The sequence below is a fragment of the Nicotiana sylvestris genome, chromosome 11 (genome assembly GCF_000393655.2).
Source record: "Nicotiana sylvestris chromosome 11, ASM39365v2, whole genome shotgun sequence".
Classification (NCBI taxonomy): domain Eukaryota; kingdom Viridiplantae; phylum Streptophyta; class Magnoliopsida; order Solanales; family Solanaceae; genus Nicotiana; species Nicotiana sylvestris.
Window position 1 is genome coordinate 143,074,541 of NC_091067.1, and position 21,392 is coordinate 143,095,932.

The window sequence follows — 21,392 nt, forward strand, 5'->3', positions numbered from 1 at the left end:
GTGTGTTGGCCAGATCTTCTTTACCTGTTTCTGTGTGCTAGAATGGTTTTCTTCACTCTGGTTCTATGTGTTAGCCATAACTACTTGACTTTGTTAAGTTTCTGTTGGTTACCATTCTTCGAATGGGTTATTCTACTGAGTCCTTAGCCTACTCGTGTCACTTCTGTATGATTGTGCCCATCTGGTTTGCTCATCTCTTGCTTCTTTCGGTCGATATGGCAGACCTTGCATGTCTGCTACGCCTGTTCATTCTTCTCTATTTATATGTTGAAGTACAGAATCATGACTCCCTCTTGATTGATCCTGATTTCCTTAATTTATGGTTTGATTGCAAGATTTTCTTATAAAACCCTAAAATTTTACTCGGCTGTTTAAGTTGATTTATTCCATTTCCTTATTTGCTGTGGTGCTTCATTCTTGCTGAATTATTTCCTTAATTAGTGTATTCTGTACTTAGACTCAATTATATGCTCTATACTTTTACTACCCATATATGGTAAAAATCAATCGTTCTTAACTGATTTTCTTTCCTTGGTCATCCCCGTTGGTATCAGTTTAAGCTGTAATTCCTTGATTAAAGGGGAGTACTTGTATTAATTGGATTCTAATTGTGATTACTTCCATAATTGTGCTAAACCTTTACTTGTTACCTTATTTTCTACCTATTTTCAAAGCTATAAATACCCTAAGTCTTTCATTAACAAGACACGAGACTTGGCTTTCAAAAACTCCTCTCTTACTTAAAAAACTTCGTGTTATTCTACTACTATTAGCCGGTTGCAAGCCAAGGCTAATCATATGTAAACCTTGGTTCTTTCATTTTGCTTACCTCTATCTTCACTAGTGTGTCCTAGTTTAATTTAATGTCTCAACAACAACATGTTTCTATTCCTGTTTTAGTTTCAATTGTTTTTGGCCTGCTTTTACTTGTGGTTTTGTTGTGAAGTTTGTATCTAAGCATGCTGTTATGATTCCCCTCCCTTTAAATTCATGTATTCCCTTTGTGTGATTCAAGCATGCATGGACAATTGTATTCTTTTACCTACTGTGCACTTACCACTTTGTGAATCCCAAATCCCCTATCCCTCCTCTATGTGTTCATGACTGGTTTGTGATTATGCTAGTGTCCAACTATCTCTGAGCATGTCTATACCAGTCCTAATACTCCTGATGGGGTCAGGTGTCTGCAGTCAATGTATATGTATCCCCAAACCCCCTTAACCCCATGTGTGATTACTGAATTCATTCACTTGCTGTGTGTGGTCTTACCCTGAGTGTTTGAACTCTGTTTTACTAATCCAACTTCTTTCAACCATCTCTGTTACTAATTGCTTTAAAATGGACCTTTCAGTCCTGTTTTTTAACAAACTCCTTTCAAACATGTGTCCTGCACTTTCACTTTGTTCCTAGTTAATAAGTTCTGCCCCCTCTAGTATGTGTACTGCCTTGGGATCCCCTTGAGAACCCTTAGAACTCTGGCATACTGAGGCTGGCTTTCCACACTGCACTGATTCAATGCTTGGGTAGTAAGTCTAGGTGTAAGCATTGCCCTGGGTCCTTGAGACCCTTAGGGAACTTTGATGCACCTAGACTCTGATTTGTCTATGGAAACAAGGATTGAAAGACCATTGGAGGCTTTGGGTAAATATGGCCTGATTGCAATCTCTCTATATAATAGCTTCTTAATTTTTATTTCACTTATGTAATTCATTTGTTGGCCTGTAATAATTTGTAAACAGATATTTGGGGCATTTAGTGAAAGGGTGGGTAGATATATACTTTATGGGGTAACTTGGGTAGAAATCCTACTTTAGGATTTAATTTCGAATCTGCTTGCCTCACTCACTAGAGAACATGCCTATACGGTTTCTGTTCCTGTTGAATCTGATTGCATTTGCATAGTAGTAGCATGCTTGTAGGGTTTCGCTTTCAATATCATTTGCATCATAATAGAAACCATGCCTATAAGGACTTAACTTTTAATGTCACTTGCATCAGATACAAATCATGTTCTTAAATCCTGCATTTGTCATGTAGAAACCATGTTTCTAGGTTCCAAGTCATCATGTTTTAAATCAACTCAAGTGTAGATACCATGCCTATAGGGTGTAATTCCGATTCAGCAAGCCTTTCAAATATATTACTGCAAGTTGACTAAAAACAGTAATACGCCTAGATACCATGATCTAATTCGCAATTCTGTCTGGTAATTCGAATTAGCCTAATAGATCAAATGTACCTCGCCTAGTTTACTTCTCAAAACCGGCAATAACTCTTTTTTCTAAAATTAGTCCTTTCAAAACTGTTGTAATCTCATTAGATATCCTGTCTGTAGGTTTAAAAGGGATTATTTCAAAACTTGCTTGTTTCTGCATTAACATAAGTATTAGTCCTGTATGTAGGCAAGCCTTAGGGAATTTTCTAAACTTGTACTACTCTGAAGCTGTTTCTGTCACTCAACGTTTCTAAATCCTAATAAGCTTTTAAAAGTGATCCTAGGCAACTAATAAGTTGTGACCTCTGCATCTGAAAGTGGTTTGTTCTTGCATAATCATTTAGAAATCCTGCTTTAGGACTTTTGATTGCTAAAGACCTTATTTGTGGTTGAGTCGTGCTGCATGTATGCTTGTTTGCGTAGGAAACTATGAGCCTTTAATTGCTCCATTTATGTGAAAGTCCTAAACTGCTTTTCTTTGATTGTCGCCTTAGAATTTTGCCTTTAAGCCTTAGGGGTATGTCTAGAACTGTCTATAGGAAGAGGTCCTAATTCCCTCCGGGACTATTAAGAAGGGACGGGTAGCAGCACGCAATAGTAATCGATGACCAACACTCGCTTTGCATGACCAATAAGGGGATGGGAAGGGTAGACGTGGGATATGATGACTACGCGCTAATGTCACGTGTATCCCCTCATTGAGGAGTGTTTACCGGACATTGCATTGGGTGATCTCGTAGGATAAACAACCTAGGACCCCTCTTTACCCCTAACCTTCTCCTTGTTTAAATTTTTTTCTTCATAATTTGTTCAACCTTTATTTCACTACTTGACTTGTTCAAACGTATTGTGCCTATTTGATTCAATTATTTGCATGGACTAATTTGTAAAAATATAAATTTGGTCGGGACCGACAGTTGTGGATCAAGTGGGGTGCCTAAAAACTTCCCCTCGAGGTTATCTCGAGCCCTTACCATAATCTCTGGTAATGCAAACCAACCCAAGAGTTAATCACTCTAGGTGCCCTAACGCACCATAATCCGTTAGGTGGCGACTCTTCAAATACACAATTCCCAAAAAGGAAATGAGTCATTGCACCCCATGGAATGTCGAAACCCGGACCTCTCTCCAGCGATGATGGAAAAGGGGGGCGCGACAGGCATAGACTATCATCTCTTGCTACCCGATTACTATGTTGAAGTTTTTTACCTAAAGCATTCTAATTCAATTCTAAGTCGTACTCCATGCGTACACTACTTGTTCCATGCCTATGGTCCAAGAGGCTTTGGACCTCTATTTGGGTGGTTATAGACTTTACTTAGGTTACTCAAATTGATAAAACTAAGCGACATTCAAAACAAATAGGGCTTCATGTAAATACAGTTAAAGGCTCAAGTTAGCCTCCACATATAAGCAACAAATGCACGCGGGCAGATTCTTACATTAGGTAGTTTCTGGTTTAAGAATTGAGGCAAATTAGAGTCATTAAGTCATATAGACATGGCTTCTAGATGAACATTAATTTGATCCTATAGGCATGGTATCTAGTGAATACGCTGCAACTACACAAATTTAACGAACAACTATCGACACTGGTTTTCTATAGGCATGCCATATAATGATGCATAGCAGTAGGCATGGCAAAACAAGTTGAGTGAGTGCATGATTCCTATAGGCATGGCGTCTAGTAGCACATAACAGTGGGCATGGGAAACAAACAAGGTACTTAAACTCATGTTTTGATAGTAAACATGTTGAGTGAGTGTGTGATTTTTATAGGCATGGTTTCTACTAGTGTGCAACACAGGAAAGCCAAAACAACAAGTAGAGCACATTGGTCCTATAGGCATACTTTCTACCCATTTGTGCGAGAATTAAATACCCTACCCCTTTTTACTAATTTCCCCATTTGTTCAATTACAAAATTATTACAGACTCAAAATTAATGAATACAAGTGCGAATCGTGCATATTAAAAATACAGGCACATATTAAAAATACAGGTTCAGTATATATAGCAGACCCAAAAGCCTGGGCCTTCAGCAGGCTCTTCCCTCATACGTGCAGCAAACCCAGGTCTAAATACACCTCAAACCTCAGAGTATATCAATTGCTAAATTTAAACTCACACAACAATCCCGACTAGGCTCAAAGGGGAGACCCTCTTTCCCAGTCACAACAGATACATGACTTAACCATACCAATTAATAAACTAGTATGACAATCAATTAAACAACTCTACTAACAGTGACTAAATAATGGAACTTGAAGAGATGCATTTGTTACTTTAGAAGCAGACATAGCAGTGTTGATTAAACAAAGAACATGCAAGTTAAGAGAATCAACAAGACTTAGAGGGCAGGTTGATATTATAGGTTCAAACACTTAGCAAGAGATGGTCATTGGGCAGACAACATATTGAGAGGGTTAGGGGAATCAGGTTTTCTGAGATTATAGAATCATCATAAGAGGATGCACAATGCCACACAAAATTAGAATAGAGCATTAACCTAAAGGATTTCAAATGTCAGTCTAGTACAATGAAAGTTCTAGCATGACAGTTCTAATAAAGTCCCAAATAGCATATCAACATACTAATGGTACAATTTGGCCATTATTATAAAAACTTAACATGATGGGGAATAGGTTACAGTACAAAAACTTATGGTATGAAAAGTTATAGATTAGCCACTCGTTAACATGTTAGTTGACCATAAGAAAGAAAAATATGACATTTACCCCAAAGTCTTAGATGATGCTAAAGATCAGGATTACAAATAGCAAGGAAACATATTTAGATCTTAAGGCAGTATGAGGTCCATATAGTTATGACCAGTTTGCAAAGAACACAAGACTCAGCACAAAAGTAACTTATTCAAAGTAGAGGTGTGGTTCATAAGAGTTTTAATATAGTACCCCAAAGCAAGGCATAAAAAGGATTCTATAACTAACAACAAGTAGTAAGTTTTATTAAAAGAACACATTCAATAGGCATGCATTGAAACTCAAAGCTCGAACATGTTCAGATGCTAAGGAAACACAGAGGTATAGACTGATTCCAAAGGGAAACAAGGAAAATCAACATAGAAGAGTAGGATATAGTGAAGAACACATATTAGCCTAACACAAACTAAGAACAAGCAGAAGCTATCTCATGTACTAAAATGCATTCAACTATCAAAGCATGATAGGGGAGTATTGAATGATATCATATAAGTGCAATATCAGGGGCTTACAACTAAATCATGCTCACAGAATTCAAACACATATATGTATGCAGAAGAAAAAAATGTTTAACATTGCAAGGGTTAAAAGCACTAACCAGTAGCAAAATTAGACGAGCAAAATAATAATAAAGAGCTTAGAATACTGGTAGTGAGAACCTCAGGTCTACGATGCTTCAGAGTTCACAAGAGCCTCGTAAGGGCCCCGAGCAGTGCTTGCACCGGAGGAGGTTGATAATATTATGATCTTGGCTTTCAACCGGCCAAAGAGCTAAGTATTTCAGAGAAAATGAACAGGTGAGAGATGTATTGAGTGTAATAGCAATGATAACTTAAGTCTCTAGAGGGGAATTGGGGAAGGGTTTATATAGTAGTAGAAATTAAACACCAAACAAGGAAAATTCATAAATCAAACACGAGAAAGGAAATAATATCACATGCAATCGAAAAATCAGTGAGGAAAAGGGAAAAATCTCAAACCCTAATTGACAGAAATCAAAGATTTGACCAAAGATCTTGGTGAATCGGCTTCATATCGCCTTGCCATGAATGTATATAAACGAAATATCATTTGAATCTTGAGAAATCAGTGATGATTGCTCTTGATTTAGGTCCGTATACTTTCCAAAGATAGGAAAATATTATGTGATACCAAAACCGGAGAAATCGAGCTTATATGGAAGGAAAATCATGGTGAGATTCCATATTAGAACTGGAGTTGGGAGACTTAGAAGAGGCAACTTCTAGGGTTTGAAGGGAGAAGAGGGGGGAGTTGAGAGCATTTTAGGGAAGTTGGGCAGAGTGAATGTGAGGATTAGGGTTGGGGTAGGTAATTAAAATGAGGGGTTAATCGTGGGTCATTGATCTCTTAAGATCAACAGCCGGGATTTTAAAGAAGGTGGGGCGGGTTATTTCAAATGGGTCGTGCCCGGATTTTAAAGGGGCTACTTGGTTTGGGCTGGAAGGTTGGGTTGAGGATTTGGGCCAAAATTAACTGAAAATTAGGCTATAAATTAAAATACACGAAAATTGTTAATAAATAACTTATAAAACTATTTAATATATAATAAAATATTACTTGTGCAATAAAGTGATTGAAAATAATAACTTAACCTTATAAAAATATAAAAATACTATTTTAACATATATATAATATAATAAAATGCGATTATGCATGAATATAGGTCATTCTTGCAAAATTGTGTAAATAGCCTAAAATAATTATATGAAACAAAGTAAAACTATTTGAACCATGTACATGGATGAAAATAATAATTTTAGATGATGAAGTCATCACAAAATAATTTGAAGAAATAAATAATAAATATTCAATTAATTTAAATGCAAGAAAATTAATTTAAAAGCTCTAAAAATTGTGAAAATTTATGAAAAATGCTTGTATAAATCTGTAAATTAAATAGTGATGCAGAATGGCATTTTGAAAGTATATATGTTATTTTAAAAATATGAGGGCAAAATTGGGTATCAATAAACCTCGTTCGAATTAACTAAGAGTAATATTCGACCTCGCTCGAATCAACTCAAATTCGACCTCGTTCGAATTAACTAAGAGTAACATTCGACTTCGCTCGAATCAACTCAAATTCGACCTCGTTTGAATTAATTAAGACACTCACATTCAACCTAGTTCGAATTAGTTAAGGGTGATGTTCGACCTCACTCGAATTCAACTTACATTCGGCCTAGCTCGAACTTGATTCACAGTTAACCTCATTCGAGTTAATTATGGCAACGTTTGACTTCGCTCGAATTAATCAAAGACAGTCGATCACATTCGAGCTAACACAATTCCTTTAATCAAGGCAATCAAGTGAGGAAAATATTCAAGGAAAAAATAGAAGACTCAGAAATAAACAGCAAAATTAGCATTCCAAATCAAGAGGTATCTTACAAGGACCGAACAGACGACCATAAAAGTAAAAACAAAAGATTATAAAACACATTACTTGGCAGCATCGTCCTTGCCATCAGAGTATTCGTCATCATACCAGGCACCTGGCTCAAGCCCGTCCAAGTCTTTTTCACCATCACCAGCCCCTGGCATAGCAGATCGCAACCACAAGCGACCCGAGCTACGCGTGCCTTAGCACGAGCATCCTCAAACTCGGCCTTGAAAACTCTCTTTGCCGTCATCAAACCCCTGAATATGTCTAGTTGAGCCTTGGCATGAATCCACTTCTTGTACAAATCCCGCGGATCATCGGGATAAGTGGAGGTACGAGATGAGGATGGTTGAGCCAGTAGTTGCGCCTTTTTGGCCTCAAGAACGGCGATCTACTCATTAAGGTCCTAAACCTCTTTCTCAAGCCCACCAATATGTTCGTCAAACCTCGCTACCCTGAGCGCGGCCGTCTCCGCATCACTCGCCCGTTCAGATCGGAAAATGTGGATGGCATCCTCTAATGTCGCCACCTTCGCCAACGCCACCGACCTGGCCTCCTCGACCCTCTCCGACTATGCAACTTTTTCAACCAACTCATCATTTAAGTCATTAGATCTGATCAAGCTCTGCTTAAGTTCGGCCAGCGGGGATGCCACTTGAGCTTGAATATCGACACACTCAGCCACAACCCCCTTGCTCACTTCGAGCTCGTCCTCCTTGACTCTGAGCGCTCCCTCGAGCTCGCTACATTTGCCGATTACCCTCACGAGTTCATCGTCCTTCTGCCTTAACTTATCTCTAAGAGACTGGAAATTACCATCCACGTTGAATCGGGCGCGTATCTCACAGTACTTACGATACTTCAAAACCATTTTCTTAAAAACAACCTTCCACTTCTCCTCTAGGCGGGCACTCTTGATCTCCAAAATGAGAGTATAAGTTAAAAAGGAATAGCCAAAAAGTCAGTAAAAACAAAAAGGAGAAAGAACGTAAGGTACAAGAACAACAAAAATAAAAATACAAACTTACCCTCAAAGCCATTCGGGATATGCCTAACGACAGATTAGCATCCTTAAACGTCTGTAAGGTCCTATTCTTGGCATCAAACTAAAGAGGAACCAAAGAAGGAACGATGCTCTCTGTGTTCGTCAACAAGTCGCAATCCAAAGGAATGACTATAGTATGAGTAGACCCCCCCCTCCCGTTATCACCTCTATCCGAGTAAACCCCATATCGAACATCCGTACATCTTCAGGGTAGATGTCGGAATCGGACTCGTAACCATCTACGTCCATATTTTCCCCCTCTCTTCGGCAGAGGAAGGTATGTCGGCCTGCTCTGGCAGCGACGGATCACCCCTTGAAATGAATTCCGCTGCCTCTAATCGCCCTCCTCCTTCCATGGCAACCTCTAGCAAGGGAGCAATCTCTACATCTAAAGGGGATACAATCTCTATGTCCAAATCCATACTGCACTCAGGTGCGGCCATGGCCAGCTTAGGATCGCCCCTTGTTTGCGTTTTGTTCCCTATAGCCTTGCCGCCAACCTCTACTCTTTGCCTTTTTAGCAGAACTGATTCCTCCTCGCTCGGCAATGACTCACCCACTAAATACAATATAGGAGAAGTCGGAGTCTCTCCTGATGGGGCAACTGCCCGACGGCCAAGCCTACGCAGGGCCGGGGTTTGAAAAGAAGTAGCAGTCTGTATGGACTCACCTGCAGCCGTAGCGAGTAATACCAAGTTGAGGTACCCAATTGATAAAAAAAGTGGGGTTAGGAGCATTCATTCTCCTTGGAGCCCTCCGACCTAACAACAAAGAAAGACTACATGAAGTGAAAAGGAATACAGTATGAAGGTCGAAGCAACTGAAGATCGAAACAAGTTGACTTATTGGTCGAAGAAGGTTTACGTCCAAACTTCTTGTTTAACAGCAACCACTCACGGATCCCCACCGTGTGGGCTAAAATTTGGCTCACCCAGTCGTGAATATTGGCGACCAACGTAGGAGGCTCCTTCTCGGCTGCACAAAAAAGAAAGAACGATTAAGTAACCGGAGAGAGACAACAAACAATCAGTTAGCAAAAATACTTACGGGCGAAGTTCCACGCCTCAGGGAATCCACTGGGGTTCGCCACCATGTGCTCGGTCTTAATGTAGAAGCGACAATTTGCCTTATCGTCCATCTTCACCACCAATCCCTTGGTCCCACGGTGGTGGAGGTGTATCATCGTACCTCAGTGAAAGCGTAGTGTGAAAAGATGTAGCAGATGGCGGATGGAAATTCCACGGTTGGCCAGTTCCACATACTTTAATAACATAAGGGAGAGTTTATAAATATAAGGGAAGAGCTAGGCTGGACAGATGCCGTAGTAGCGGCAGAATTCCTCCGCCAACGGGGGAAGAGGAGAAGAATAGCCCACTTGGAACGGATACACGTAAAATGCGCAATACCTAGGACGATAAATATGGATTGCATCGTTCCCAGCTGGGACCAGATCGATGTGAGCAGGGATGTTGTACTTGGCCCTAAGCTTGGCAAGATGGGCTGCTTCCATCTCGGACTTATACTTTTTACTTAATTAGTTTAATAAAAAAATTATACTTTTTGGTCAAACAGACATGAGTCCGATCTCTCGCCATTTCTATTAATTCAAAGACATATGGCCAAAAATGGGTGATAAAATTTCAAAGAATTATAGGGATGAAACATAATATAACACTTAAATTGATGCTTTTTAATTAGTACAAGTACAAGAAAGTTTAACTTTAAATTTAATGCTGCTTCAACAACCAACATATAATCAAGTTCCTAAAACGCGTCGAAATATATCTAGCAACGTCCAAAAACATTAAACATGTCATGTTCGTCCTCAAATATAATTTCAGTGGTCTACTTCAATTAATTCATTGTAAGTGTTTAATGTTAAATTTGTATTTTCTACATTAGGAAATTGAAGAACCTTTTGGTAATATAAGAATTATTTCTTTTGTTTTAGGTTTATAACATATAATTCTTTGGACTTGAAAATGTATAAAACTTTATCAAGATCATGGATTGAAGTGCTTTTCTTGCAAATTAAAAGAGTTTAGTAAGGGGTCGTTTGATATGAAGTATTAGGAAAAAATGATATATGTATCTGCTTTGATATTATTAATCTCTTATTTGGTAGTGTTTTTCTTATATAATTAATATATATATATTAGTTATACATCATATTTGGTATTATCCTATGTATAACCAATACATATCAAACCATGACATTAGAAAGATCATGATTTTTAATATATGGATAAGCATGTATACGCCATAATGCAATGCGTGTTATTTTTAATACACAAACCAAGTATTGGAATAAAACCAACATAACTAATCCAGCATTACTAATATACCTTATTCAATACTCCCTCTAGTCCATCTTAAGTGATTATTTTTTTTTTTTTGCTCTTTTTACACATATTAAGAAATTCACCCTTTAGCATTAATTACCAATGAAATTGACCATATTAACCTTAATTTTCTCATTGAAAATATAATAAACTACTCCTAGACTCTTTACTCCAAGGGCAACTTTGGAAAGAAGAATTTAATTCCTTCTTGATATTTGAAAAAATTAAATATTGTGGACCACAAAAAAAATTAAAAAATCACTTAAAGTGGACTGGAGGGAGTACTATTTTTATACACCTATCAAATGACCCCCATGGGCTCGTTAGGTCGTTTTGTACGAGGGATAAGAGATAATTAATCTCGGAATTATATTTCAGATGCGTTTATCCCATGTTCGGTTGGGATAAAATTGCGGTATACTTAATCTTGGAATTAATTATCTCAAAATTAATTATTCCGAAATCGTAGTATTATTTCATCCCTATAAGAGGGTAGGATAATAATTTCGGAATAATTAATCTTGGGATAACTTGTTTCCCAACCAAATGAAACAAAATATTTAGGATAGACCATGGAATCCCTCATTCTTAACCGGAAATTAGTGAGTAAAAAAATTTTGAGACTTGGGCGTATGCCCGGAATCGAATTTCGAGGTCCCAAGCCCGAGAAATGACTTTTTAAAGAAAATTATTTTCTTGAATTATTTATGAGTTTTGGAAATGAGATGCGTTTAAAATTTGATGGTATATGGCCCGTATTTTGGTTCCGGAGCCCAGTACAGGTCTTATATGTGATTTAAGACGAGTCGGTAAAATTTGGTAAGAAACGGAAGTTGTTTTAGGTGATTCGGACCCGTAGTTGTGAAAGTTGATATTTTGAAAGTTTTGAGATTTTTCTTAGATTTCTATGCTAAATTCATTGGTTAAGAGGTTAATTTTGGCAATTTGATCGCACGGATAAGTTCATATGATATTTTTGAGTTAGTATGCATGTTTGGTTTGGAGCCCCGAGGGCTCGGATGAGTTTCGTATGGGTTTCGGAAGGTTTTGAACTTGTGAAAAATTGCAGAAACTGTTGTTCTGATGCACAGGTCCTCTATGCTCCCTTCACGCGATTGCGAAAGGGAAAATGGGCAAGGGTGGATTTTGTTCAATGCGAACGCGAGGTAGGGATCGCGAATGCGGAGCACTGGGGGGTTGCTCTACGCGAACGCGATCCACGTCCCGCGAACGCGTAGCGTAAATGGGGGGCTGGTCTGGGAAGCAATTGTTCCTCTACGCGAACGTATGCACAGGCCCGTGAACGCGAAGGTCAGGGGGGCCAACCCTTCGTGAACGCGTAAGAAGACTCGCGATTGCGTAAGCTTGAGGAAGGCTACTCTTCGCGAACGCGACAGATCCATCGCGAACGCGATGATGGTCTGCCCAGCGATTTTTAAACAGTAAACAGCACACTCGGGATTAAACCAAAATTTCATAACTTCTTCTTCCAAACTCCAAATTGGGCGATTTTTGAAAGAGAACTTCACCATAAATTCATAGGTATGTAATCTTAGACTCATTTTCTTCACTTTCCATTAACACCCATTAGATTTCTAGGTCTAAATCATGTTCTTATGGGTAGAAAATTAAGGATTTGGGTAGAGTTAGAGCTTTTTGTATAATTGGGATTTAGACCTCGTTTTGGAGTCGGATTTTGGAACTAATTACATATTCGGGCTCGTGGGTAAATGGGTGATCAGGTTTTGGTCCGAACCTCGTATTTTGACCATGCGGGCCCGGGTCAATTTTTGACTTTTTGGAAGAATGATAGGAAATCTATAATTGAACATTGGAATTGGATTGTTTAGCGTTTATTGATATTAGTAGTCGATTATGTCTAGATACAATTGATTTGGAGCCAAATTCAAAAGGAAAAGCGGTGTTTGAGGCTTGAGTTGGTCGTGGAAGTTCGAGGTAAGTGTTTGGTATAATATTAGCTTGAGGGATTAGGAGTTTTGTCATATTTTCTACATGTTACTTTTTGAGCACGGCGTATAGGCATGGTGACGAGTATCTATACGTTGGTGTCAAGCATGACCGTGAGTCTTAAATTGAAATTGTTGTGTTCTTAATAAATACTAAGAATGCCTAAGTTGTTGATTCTCTGTGTTGAGCAAGGATTATGATTATTCTCGTGGAAATTACTTATGATTGAGTATTGGTGCTAGTTGAGGTAGTTAGATGTTGGAACAAATTTGGTTATAGCTGATTTTCCCTTGCCGGGACGTATTTACTTATATTGTCGATTTCCTTGCCGGGATAGTGTTGTTTCTTTATTGATCCATTCCCGGGATTCTTGTTGTGATTGGTGTTGAACTGTATATGAGGATCGGGTTGTGCACCGCAACAATATTATGCTTGGATCGGGTTGCACGCCGCAACAATATTATGCTTGGATCAGGTTGCACGTTGCAACAATATTATGCTTGGATCGGGTTGCACGCCGCAACAATATTATGCTTGGATCGGGTTGCACGTCGCAACTATGATAATTGGATTGGGTTGCACGCCACAACAATAATATAATTGGATCGGGTTGCACGCCGTAACAGTGATAAATAATATGGATCGGGTTGCACGCCGCAACAGTGATATTATGTTTTAGGATCGGGTTGCGCGCCACAACAATTGATAATACAAAGTGTTTATAGATTGGTTACGAGTTCCTTATCGTTTACTGTAAATTCTAAATTGTCCTTATGCCCTTCTCTTAATTTACTGATGGTATTGATATTCCCCCGCAGCATGTACCCCCTCCCATCCTTACTTGTTTATTCCTGTTTTATTTTCCGCTGCATATTATATAACTGCACATGTTTATTTGGTAGTCTGGTCCTAACCTCGTCACTACTTCGCCGGGGTTAGGCCAGACACTTACCAGCACATGGGGTCGGTTGTACTGATACTACACTCTGCACTATGTGTAGATCCCGGAGTGGAAGCTTTTGGACCGTAGCTTTGGGTGGCTGCCTTCAGTCCAGTTAGAGATCCCGAGGTAGTCCTGCAGGCGTCCACAGGCCCAGCGTTCTCTTCTATCTTTATATGTATTCTATTTTTATTTACTTGAGAGACAGATTGCACCTTTCTTTCCAGACATTTGTATATAGTATTCGTAGGTGGTCTGTGATATTGTGACACCGGATTCCGGGTAGAAATGTATGTTGGTATTGTCATACTGGTTTTGGCTAAGTTATTAGATTAAGTCTTCCGCATGTATTTATTTATCGTTAATATTTCATTGTTGATCGTATGTTAATTTAAATTGTTAAAAAAGCTAAATAAAAGAGTTAGTGTTACCTAGCTTTTGCGAGTAGGCGTTATCACGACTTCCGAGGATGGCAAATCCGGGTCGTGACAACGACTATGTCAATTGTCAAAGTTCCAAAAATTTGCAAAATTGGTGAAAACTGAGTGACAAAGTCAGCGATAACGTTGATATCTTCCATACTAATAGTGAAAAACTCCATTCTTATCACGTCTTTCTTCTCTACTCTGAACCACACGTCAAACCAAACAAAAAAAAAACGAAAAGAAATTGCAAAAATTAAGTCGTAGAATCTAGACAAAAACATATAAAAAGTCATTTTCTAATTTACATCTGACGATTGTTGGGAGTCATTTTCAAAACAAAGACATCCCACTAATACCTGTAAAAGGTTTCCAAGCAAACTTTTTCCCAAATTTTTTTAATATGTGTTAGATAGATGAAAGTTACTTTTTCATTTAAAAAAAAAATTATGGTGTGTTATTTTCTTAAAAAAGTATAGTACTATTAAAGATTAATAACAATATTAATAAATTCAAGTATATATTTTTATGAATTTTTTGAGTATTAAGAAGAATGACGATCGTTCACGAGGGAAGAAAGTCAGTTCTCCTTTTTGACGGAATATATTTTTAGTTAATCAAATATGAGAAAATAATTTTATCCAAACCAAACATGCAAACATACTGAATTGAATTATTATTTTCGGTTATTGTCTATTACTATACTAAATAAGAATTTCAAACTTTCGTATTCCCACCTGATTAATATTAACGCTTATGCAAAATTGAAGAGTTAGCTAGTGAAAATCCTCGTCATTAGTGTCTTAATCATAAGCAACTTATCCTTCACGTCTGAAAAATTGATTAAAATTTTCTATATTGGACATAAGTACACATGCGCACTTACTTGTCACATAATTAGAAGTTAATCAGTTTAAGCATTAATCAAAATCCATTATTTAATACGTAAAACGGTTGAGAAATTAATCAATAGCAGTTAGGTTTACTCCTAATCAACTACCATTGTAATCTTTCATGTGTTGTCACTCAAAAAGGTTTTTCCACTTTCTATTTCTTCAAAATTAATTAACTTTCGGTGCCAAAAAAGCACATCACATTTGAATATTACGTGTGTGAGTTAATCAATTGACAAGTGAAAATAAGGTATTTGTTAGTTTGCATTTAATTTTCTCAATAATAACAAGGAAATTAGGCAAAGCACCTAAGGTCGAAACAAGGAAGTTTATTCAATTATTTTCAAGGTTTATTTAGCAGCAGCAGACGAAGCCACGTAGGATGTATGATTCAATTCTCATCATGTTTTCTCTAATGGTTGTGTAATTTTATTACTATTCCGTCTGTCTTAATATAACTAGTATTAAAATCCGCGCGATGCGCGGACGGTACTTTTGAATATTAGTGTGATAATATTATTCTTAATTATCTGCTCACTTCAATGCTATTAAGTATGATAAATTTACTACATAAATAAGAAATATGATCAAGGATGATGAATTTAAAAGGTAGCCATCTCAAACTCAAAAATCACATAATTTCTAATCGTACACTTTAAGAACTTTTTTTCCCAGTTTCCTAAACTAGGATGCCGTGGCATAAAGGCTAGAGTATTGATTCCCTTTTTTCATTTTACAGAGTTGACATCAATATCTCATACATAAAACAGATATAAGAAGTTTAAAGTTTCACAAACACAAGTAGATACGAAAACCTTAACTACACAAAGTTACACTTATTCAACTCTTGATTCATTCACTTAACTCACATATAACATAAAAAGGTTTCTTCTCATCATTCTGTGAATGATATAACAACATAAACGTTCAAATGCGATATTTCAAAACTTTCTAGTAGCTTTTCTAATATCAATCAAGTCGATAACATAAAGAGTCAACTAACTTTAGATTATAAATCATGATTCTAAATGGCAGAAACCAAATTAAAATACAACTTAAACTACTTCTCCTTCGTACCAAACTACTTACTAATGCGATTGTGTAAATAACCTTATTTCATAGATTTTTCTCCTATTTAATCACTCTTTTGACTTTATTACTTGGTAATTATGCAAGATTATAATAAACTTCTACTATATATGATCTATTTTCTTCTCTACTTCTCTTGGCAGGATTTCTTACAGGAGAAAACATCTCATTATCATCCATGAAAACCTACAAAAAGAAAATAGTTAACAAATAATCAGAAAAGACAAATAAATTATTTAAATCATATTGTAGATGAGAAACAGAATGTATGAGATACTAAAGTCACCCTCGTAAAATGGAAATGCCAGTTATACATAGAACCTTACATCCCATCACTACTAAGCTCGAGTTAATCAACCTTAAATCTTCTAAAGGAAGACTCCTCCAACTATATTCATGCATGATATCACACTTCCTACCTCTTTGAGTAAGCATCAGGACTAAGAGTATATCCAAAAGGTATATAATAAGAAAAAAAATTTAGTGTAGATAATGAGATCTACCTTAAATTAACAATAAACTTTCTTCTATAACTCTCGATGGGCTAAAAGGAGAGAGGGTCAGGAAAACCTTCACCTATTTTTTCTCTGTCATTGATTTGCTTTGACAAACCAGAAATATCTTCAGGTATTTCATCTCAACGGCTCTCACGTTTCACACTTTATGGTGCATTGACACCACTATATAATAACAAATTTCTGTTAAAGTTAAGGCTTTATCTCAGGAAAAAACTAGATTCAGCAAGTCCAAAACTGTTTTCAACTTCGTGCTGGCTGTCATTGCAGGATAAAACCAACATTACCATAAGTTTAATGTTCGGATCTATAAACATAGGATTTTCCCTCTTCAACAACAAAGAACATGGAAAATTGTACAGAATGTCCACGATTTAGGTAAAAGGAGACATGCAACTGGACTGCAGTCAGACATATAGTAAAAAAATTTACTAACTGCAAAAGTCAAACATTCCATCACAAAGAATTAACTCTGAAAATACTAATATACATGTAGTTGGGGAGCTTCTCGTCACCACCACAAATAGAGCAGTAAAAAACCTGAAAGATCCTTCTATATTTGAAAAATGGAAAGGAAAACAATGTTTCAGCTCTAGACATACTATAAACGAAAATAAGTTATACTCTATATTAAATACTCTGTATAAGGTTATCATTCTCGTTGATCTTAACAACATTATAAACTTTCGCATGCACTTTAATGTTGGAACTCTTAACAGTCACTTTAAATATGACTTTTTTGTCAAGAATGTCATATAACTTCACTAGATAAGAACACTCATCAACAGCTCCCGAAGTCTAAGACCAGATTAGTGTTAGAAGTTATAAAACACAAAAAGAAATAAAATAAAAAGTACATTTACTAAACCATCCCTTAAATCATTAGCCTACTTTTCATTCTGGTAGACTGCATTACGTCATTTTATGATATACTTCTTATTTTGTTTCATTATTCACGTTAATTTAATAATAACAATATCATTTGTCTACAAATATTGTTGATGCCAAAAAACAGCAAAGGGAATGGTATCAAAAAAATAATAGAGCTCTTCATTTTGTGTGATATAACAAATGGTCAGTTCCTATAACTATAAGGGTGTATTGGAGGTGCGAGTTGATTTTTACTATAATTTTGCATATATACCATATTTAACTTGATTGAAAAATATATTATCAATTAAAATGAAAAAACATCTGGACTTTGATTTAACTCATTAGCAGATTTCCCTATGAGTTTTATTGTTTCACGATCCCAAAGCAACAAAGATATAAAGCCAGTGCGATTCATTACTTGCACTTGAAGCTTGTACCTGAAAGATACGTTTAGAATAAGAAATTTAAACTTAAGTTTTATTTAATTTTTTAAGTAAATAGAGAAGCTTATCAAACCTATGAATGGCAGAACTATCAAGGCGATCACATTTCTTGTAGTGAAATTTACTTCCAATTTTATCAACCTTCTTCGAGCATCTCTTGCACCCCAAATATAACCTTTATTTTTCAAGTTGCAGATTCACTACAGTCGCAACAATTCAAATTTAATTGTTGGAATATCAATCTAAATGCCAAGGAGCATAAGCTGTGAAAATTTCATTATATTCCATTAAAAGATGATGTCCAAAACCAAATAGATATGCAGCGATAAGCATAGATATTCAATTAGTTCCATTAATGTCGCTTATTAATTTTTGAATCTTAGATTGAGGTATGTTATCATTATATTCCATTAAATGATGATCTTCTAAACCAAATAGACAAGGAGCAGTAAGCATCCAAATACAATTTGTTTCATTTATATAACTTATTAATTTGTTGATATAATATTATGAGATTTGGTATCATTTTACATATAAAAATAATGAAACAGACGTGCATAAGGGAATGTCACATCAACAGAAGCATTTAGGATTACACTCTGAAGTTCAGATTGTGCATTGTTCATAAACTTATGTAACAGGGATTCTAAAAAATATATATGTGTATATTTGAGTAAAAAATAGTATTTTTAGATCCACCATTATTATACATATAAAACATAACATAAGTTAAATACTAAAGTAGTTTAATAGACTAATCACCTCCATGCAGTCGACCAATTCTCTAATAGTTTTAACTTCTACAATTTCAGTAGCCAACACATCAGAAACAGAATAACTACGATGAGAAGGTATTTGACTGATCCTGAAAAAGTTAGCTTCATTCACACTTGCCAATCTGCATTTACGCAAGGTTGTATTTGTTTTAACTATAAACAATAATTTTTTAGTATCTGCATAAACTTAATTTTTCAAATAACTAACCTGGACTTAAAATCAACAGCTTGAGGAAGATTCGTATTAATCCAGAGCTTTGAAGCATGCCAAGTATTACGCACAGAATACCTGCCTATATATAACATTAGTTTCAGAACCAAAAAATTAACATAAAATAAATCTCTCATGTCAGCAAGACAATTGAAATATCTTAAAATTAATGTGCTTTTATCATCTGCATAACCACTATAACTGGTTGATAGGGTGATCCTCCAAATGTAGCAAGATTTGGTCTGCGAATTCTCCTAAAAATGCCGAAATAGTATTCCTCCTACATAAATTATATAATAACTTAATCACATGATAAGTAATCTTGTTAAAATATATAACAAAGTAAAGTCATAGACGCAATCTTACTCATGATCTTCAAGCTCCACATTCATAAAAGTACTGGTCTTATCACCTTGGTTATGTGATTTTATTTCACCATAACTTACAACCTCTCTTATGACATCTATAATATTTTTAAAAAAAAAAAAGTCACTACAAAGTTGATAAGACATTCAACTAAAAGAACTGTGAAAGGAATAATTACCGAAGAGTTCACTTTCATCAACATCAAGTTGATTTACTAAATACTCATAAGGTCTTAAGTCGAAGATACTCATACCAAAAGAGCTGATCATTTTATCCCTCTACAATCGTCTTATGAGTAAATGTCAACTTCAATTTATGCTGCGTGTATTTAAGTTTCATATTATTTGGTTCAACCACAAAGTTCTTCATAAAGTACAAACTCAATTCCTCTATCTTTGGTTTGAACATACGTATAAGAGATCGACCAACAGTCACATGAATTCGATCGCCCCAGAAACAAACAAACAATTCATAAATAATATTGAATCAGGGAAATCTCAATTGTACAGTCTTGTCACAGATTATATTAAACAATCAAGCACCAATGAGTAAAATATAATATTTGAATTCCTGCCTTTCCCAAATAACACATAATGCAGATTTTATGTTAATTACTATTCATATGACACTAATCTTAGATATTTTATAGTAAATATATCCAAAAATGTTCTTGCCCATGAAAAAAGTTATTTAAAAAAAAAATACAAATGATTTCAAGTATATAAAAGTTCTTTTCTACATTAGAAAAAAGTATTTAGTTTAAGGCTTGACGAACACTTCTTTCCTTTGTTGACAGATAAACAAATAAAAAAGAATGCACTTTTTCATTTTAGAATAAGTAATATATTTCAATCTAGATCATAAAAACTGAAATTGCAGTTGATTAAATACACGCACAACCTGATGAATTCTATAGTACAAATCAGAAGATGGAGATTGTAGTCGAAATATGGGAAAAAATAAATGCATCTAAGAAGGAATGCACCTTTTCGTCTTGAATAATTAATTCAAGGGAGAACAAATTGTTTGGTTTATCGTGGTTTGGAATGTGCCACAATCTCACTACTCGTACCGTCAAATTCCAACTCATCTTGTTACTCGATATATCACTGGTATAGTCAACTTTTGCCTTCATATTTTGCCTTAGTGAAAGTTTGATCAAAGAATTGTTTGTACAAAAATTATATGCTCGGTGCAACTATAATATATATATATATATATATATATATATATATATATATATATATATATATATATATAATGTATTGAAGACAAACCCTAAGCAATAATTTAGTAAAAACAAATCAGTTGCTATATATATGTGTGTAAAGTATATAATATATATTTGCATATCATTTTACTTGTTATAGATAAGAAACAAAATACGTGTGTTTAGGTGCATTAACTTTATGAAAAAGAAATTTTCATAAAAAGAGCCGGGAAATATGTGATTCAGCCCATAAAATGTAAGGGCAAATAGAAATTTGAATTCCAAGCAACTAATTTAGGGTTTATATCTAAAATTAAGAAGGAAAGTCATCTGCACAAACATACCTCGAATTGGATTTTGGTTGGAGATGATAAAATGTAATTACTGCTAGGAAATTATGAATCTTTTCCAAGCAGAAATCTCTCCATTTTAGATAATAACCATTCCTATCTGAGGAGGTCTTTGCGCGTTTTTGATTTTGTAAACATACAATGTTTCTTGTTGCTAATCTTCTTCTCATCTTCTATGACCAAGTGATGATGACAATTGAGTTAAGATGAGAATTGAATTTTTTTTTTTTAGGAAGAGATAGAGATAAAACTTTAGTAAACATGAAACATGATTCTTTTGTTTAAGATGTAGTGTATCTTTAATTTTCAGTATTTTTTAATTTCTTTAGTTGAAAACATATACAATTAATGGTAAGTGGAATTTTCTAGAAAAGAGGCTATAAAATTGGGATGATTGAGTGTTTTTTGGCCGAAAATTCTGTATATTATAACATTTATTTTAATTGAAATAAGTTGTCAAATATCTTGTTAATAGGTTGTCACTTGGCTTTTTAATAACTTGCCACTTGGCTAGATGAGAAGGCAAACTTTCTTGCTTTAATATATATATATATATATATACTTTTTATTTTTCGAGATTTAAATTATATGAATTTTGACGAATAAA

General features: G+C 35.6%; 1 long non-coding RNA gene across 2 annotated transcripts; it reads right to left on the bottom strand.

Annotated features, from left to right (window-relative positions):
- Nucleotides 1-16,039: 16,039 nt before the first annotated feature.
- LOC104233063 (uncharacterized) lies at nucleotides 16,040-21,065 on the bottom strand. 2 transcript variants are annotated; one of them, XR_712514.2, is made up of 4 exons: nucleotides 20,780-21,065; nucleotides 19,226-19,322; nucleotides 18,857-19,139; nucleotides 16,040-16,227 (listed from the first exon to the last, which is right to left on the bottom strand). It is a non-coding gene; the product is annotated as an uncharacterized lncRNA (long non-coding RNA). The 2 variants fall into 2 exon arrangements; XR_011403448.1 differs by lacking the exon at nucleotides 16,040-16,227 and adding an exon at nucleotides 18,668-18,770.
- Nucleotides 21,066-21,392: the final 327 nt, after the last annotated feature.